Consider the following 5,724-nt stretch of genomic DNA (forward strand, 5'->3'; position numbering starts at 1 on the left):
ATTCAGGTAAATTCACTCTAAACAGAACCTTAATCAGTTTTTCTGCTGACATGCACAATTTAAAATGGCATCTTACCTTAGGGTGCTTTCTTTAAACCAACCACATTCATATATTGATGTTTCTCCATTAATTTATAACCCTAAATTGTTTACCTCACTTACCATTTACTAATAAACACTTTAATAAAAATAGACACTTTATTAAAATAGTCACAATAATTTTAAATTGGTAACTGTAAACAAACAACCTACTTCAAAAAACCTATCAATGATTTTTGTTCCTTTTTGGGGTGGGTATTTTTAGATAAGTATGAGAACCCCAAACTGTGTACAGTTAAAATAGAGCTCTGCACAAGTTTCCAATTATAAACGCATGAAACACACATTCTTCCCTGTTTATACTTACTAAATTTCAATTAATAAATAAAAGAAATGAAAATATGTAATTTGTGGAAGAGGTTTTCATTATTAATCATAATACTATAATAGATTTTTTTCTAAAATTATTTGTCCTGTAATTTTATGGGGTTTAATAAAAAATCTCTGTTGGAAAGCATTAAGATTTGTGTTTGGATGCAGCCACAAAAAGAAACTTCCTTTAAGAAAACCTCCAGTATTATAGTATTAGCAGTTTACTTACTTATATATTGTATACAAATATATTTAAGTCTCTATCTATCTATCTATCTATCTATCTATCTATCTATCTATCTATCTATCTATCTATCTATCTATCTATCTATCTATCTATCTATCTATCTATCTACCTACCTACCTACCTACCTACCTACCTACCTACCTATCTATCTATCTATCTATCTATCTATCTATCTATCTATCTATCTATCTATCTATCTATCTATCTATCTATCTATCATCTATCTGTATTAATATATATATATATATATATATATATATATATATATATATATATATATATGTGTGTGAAATAGATTTATATATATACAGTGTATCACAAAAGTGAGTACACCCCTCACATTTCTGCAGATATTTAAGTATATCTTTTCATGGGACAACACTGACAAAATGACACTTTGACACAATGAAAAGTAGTCTGTGTGCAGCTTATATAACAGTGTAAATTTATTCTTCCCTCAAAATAACTCAATATACAGCCATTAATGTCTAAACCACCGGCAACAAAAGTGAGTACACCCCTTAGTGAAAGTTCCTGAAGTGTCAATATTTTGTGTGGCCACCATTATTTCCCAGAACTGCCTTAACTCTCCTGGGCATGGAGTTTGCCAGAGCTTCACAGGTTGCCACTGGAATGCTTTTCCACTCCTCCATGACGACATCACGGAGCTGGCGGATATTCGAGACTTTGCGCTCCTCCACCTTCCGCTTGAGGATGCCCCAAAGATGTTCTATTGGGTTTAGGTCTGGAGACATGCTTGGCCAGTCCATCACCTTTACCCTCAGCCTCTTCAATAAAGCAGTGGTCGTCTTAGAGGTGTGTTTGGGGTCATTATCATGCTGGAACACTGCCCTGCGACCCAGTTTCCGGAGGGAGGGGATCATGCTCTGCTTCAGTATTTCACAGTACATATTGGAGTTCATGTGTCCCTCAATGAAATGTAACTCCCCAACACCTGCTGCACTCATGCAGCCCCAGACCATGGCATTCCCACCACCATGCTTGACTGTAGGCATGACACACTTATCTTTGTACTCCTCACCTGATTGCTGCCACACATGCTTGAGACCATCTGAACCAAACAAATTAATCTTGGTCTCATCAGACCATAGGACATGGTTCCAGTAATCCATGTCCTTTGTTGACATGTCTTCAGCAAACTGTTTGCAGGCTTTCTTGTGTAGAGACTTCAGAATAGGCTTCCTTCTGGGGTGACAGCCATGCAGACCAATTTGATGTAGTGTGCGGCGTATGGTCTGAGCACTGACAGGCTGACCCCCCACCTTTTCAATCTCTGCAGCAATGCTGACAGCACTCCTGCGCCTATCTTTCAAAGACAGCAGTTGGATGTGACGCTGAGCACGTGCACTCAGCTTCTTTGGACGACCAACGGTCTGTTCTGAGTGGACCCTGCTCTTTTAAAACGCTGGATGATCTTGGCCACTGTGCTGCAGCTCAGTTTCAGGGTGTTGGCAATCTTCTTGTAGCCTTGGCCATCTTCATGTAGTGCAACAATTCGTCTTTTAAGATCCTCAGAGAGTTCTTTGCCATGAGGTGCCATGTTGGAACTTTCAGTGACCAGTATAAGAGAGTGTGAGAGCTGTACTACTAAATTGAACACACCTGCTCCCTATGCACACCTGAGACCTAGTAACACTAACAAATCACATGACATTTTGGAGGGAAAATGACAAGCAGTGCTCAATTTGGACATTTAGGGGTGTAGTCTCTTAGGGGTGTACTCACTTTTGTTGCCGGTGGTTTAGACATTAATGGCTGTATATTGAGTTATTTTGAGGGAAGAATAAATTTACACTGTTATATAAGCTGCACACAGACTACTTTTCATTGTGTCAAAGTGTCATTTTGTCAGTGTTGTCCCATGAAAAGATATACTTAAATATCTGCAGAAATGTGAGGGGTGTACTCACTTTTGTGATACACTGTATATATATATTAAATAGATTTATATTTTTAAATACACTATATTGCCAAAAGTATTCACTCACCCATCCAAATAATTGAATTCAGGTGTTCCAATCACTTCCATGGCCACAGGTGTATAAAACCAAGCACCTAGGCATGCAGACTGCTTCTACAAACATTAGTAAAAGAATGGGTTGCTCTCAGGAGCTCAGTGAATTCCAGTGTGGTACCGTGATAGGATGCCACCTGTGCAACAAGTCCAGTCGTGAAATTTCCTCACTACTAAATATTCCACAGTTGACTGGTATTATAACAAGGTGGAAGCGATTGGGAACGACAACAACTCAGCCACAAAGTGGTAGGCTACGTAAAATGACAGAGCAGGGTCAGTGGATGCTGAGGTGCACAGAGCACAGAGGTCGCCAACTTTGTCAATTGCTACAGACCTCCAAACTTCATGTGGCCTTCAGATTAGCTCAAGAACAGTGTGTAGAGCTTCATGGAATGGGTTTCCATGACCGAGCAGCTGCATCCAAGCCTTACATCACCAAGTGCAATGCAAAGCGTCAGATGCAGTGGTGTAAAGCACGCCGCCACTGGACTCTAGAGCAGTGGAGACGTGTTCTCTGGAGTGACAAATCAAGCTTCTCCGTCTGGCAATCCGATGGACGAGTCTGGGTTTGGCGGTTGCCAGGACAACGGTACTTGTCTGACTGCATTGTGCCAAGTGTAAAGTTTGGTGGAAAGGGGGTTATGGTGTGGGGTTGTTTTTCAGGAGTTGGACTTGGCCCCTTAGTTCCAGTGAAAGGAACTCTTAATGCTTCAGCATACCAAGAGATTTTGGACAATTTCATGTTTCCAACTCTGTGGGAACAGTTTGGGGATGGCCCCATCCTGTTCCAACATGACTGCGCACCAGTGCACAAAGCGAGGTACATAAAGTAATGGATGAGCAAGTTTGGTGTGGAAGAATTTGACTGGCCTGCACAGAGTCCTGACCTCAACCTGATAGAACACCTTCGGGATGAATTAGAGCGGAGACTGCGAGCTAGACCTTCTTGTCCAACATCAGTGTCTGACCTCACAAATGCGCTTCTGGAAGAATGGTCAAAAATTCCCATAAACACACTCCTAAACCTTGTGGAAAGCCTTCCCAGAAGAGCTGAAGCTGTTATAGCTGCAAAGGGTGGGCCGACATCATATTAAACCCTATGGATTAAGAATGGAATGTCACTCAAGTTCATATGCGTGTGAAGGCAGACGAGTGAATACTTTTGGCAATATAGTGTATATATATGAAATAGACTTAATTTATATAGATTTGAACAGGTTGAAAAGAGATAATTGTGGCATAATACAGCTGCTGATAGTCGTAGCTGAGCTGTAGTAGTTGATACTCAGCTGATGATTTGCATTTCTTTGAAGCTCTTTAACACTCTCGTTGAAACGTGATTACCAGTTTAATCTTTTGGATAACACGATCCAATTACCATTTGAATGACAGAGTACTTTTTTTCCCCAGCAGTTTTTATGTTTATTCCACTGATGCCAAGTTATTCAAATAAATGTTTTAAACTTTATTCAGCTTTAGAGTAAAAAAAAAGCGATACATTGCAATTCACAGATCTGCTTTGCATTCAGCAGTCAGCAGCAAATCTGGATCCCTGCATCTGATTTCCATGCTGCGATAGAACATACTCTGCAGAGTAAAAATTCCTGCCTGAATGTATTTAAGGAATCTTAATGATAGCAATAATCAGACACACTGATAGCAGAACACTCAAACAAAGAAAAGTTTATGAAACCACTTTATTCTTAGTGTGCGGTGATTCCATTATGGCAGGACACATACAGCCTAAAATCAGTCTAAAGTGGGCATGCATTGAGGGCTAACAGGTAAAGAGATAAGTAGCAAGAAGACACACAATAGTATCTGTTACAACCTTGCCTACAGCACTCACCATATGCATGCATACAATTGCCGACAAAGAAATACAGGGAAAAAAGGAGAACGGGCTAATAGGGTTTTTCCACATGTACAAAAATGCACCAAAAGGAAAAATGTTTCTTTAAAGGTACAATCACTAGAAAGACAACAATACAGACATAAAACCACAGAAGGAATCACTTAGCTTGTGTTAGCACAGAGGACATGAGAAAGGACAACGCAGAGAAACAACAAACATTTACATTCAAGTCACAAGAGTGGAAGAGTTCAGAGTTTCTCTCAGGCAGTTTATTATCGCTGTGAACATCTGAATGAAAACTGATGGACAAGGTAAGGACTGCAGAGTGGACTAGAGTGTGTATAATTTGCCCTGTGTCAAATTTGACAAATATACTGTCAGTTTGAAGACTGTGACAAGCCGTTGGATTTACTGTATGTTAAGTATAAAGGAGGAAATTGTAAGGTTTGATGCAGTTGTTTTTATGGTGTATTTTCAATTCATCTTTTTGAAACTCAGAAGCACTTTAGTCCAATCTTGAACAAAGGTCACATTATGGCAAATTGTGTAGACTTAAATAGCTTTGGGACTTACAGAGACAAAGAGAAAAACTTAAAACTAAGAGCATTTTCACACTTGGTTTAAATAATTGTGTCTGTTCCAAGAATTGATTGGAAAAAGATGTCTAGGATTGATTCCACACAGGCACATGTACAGGTACACCCGGTTCTCCAGGTACACTTTTCTTTGACACTGATAAAATAGCTTAAATATAAACAAAAAAATGTATATTCAATTTTAGATGAATGTTGTATTCATCATACAATAGATCATAATCTTTAGACAAGAAGAAACAAAAAGAAAAAGAAAGGTTTTGGGGAAAAATTACTACATTAAATGTATAATAAATACATGTACATTTTATCCAAAGTACTTAACAGTTGGGGGTGGACACAGTCTATGCAACTGGGCAGTATGCGCCTTGGTCAAGGCAACCTGGTGGTAAGCAGACCCACCACTTTCTTAGACATTATGATAAATAAATAACACATAAAAACAGGTGGCAATAACTGCCATTTTTATATGTAAACTCACAGACAACAGACATGAAGAGTTTTTAATGGATTTGAATTCCTGGTCAGGTCTCCAGAACAGGTCTGGTTTTAGTGTTGCTTTTACACTTTACTAAATGTT

The sequence above is a fragment of the Trichomycterus rosablanca genome, chromosome 1 (genome assembly GCF_030014385.1).
Source record: "Trichomycterus rosablanca isolate fTriRos1 chromosome 1, fTriRos1.hap1, whole genome shotgun sequence".
Lineage (NCBI taxonomy): Eukaryota > Metazoa > Chordata > Actinopteri > Siluriformes > Trichomycteridae > Trichomycterus > Trichomycterus rosablanca.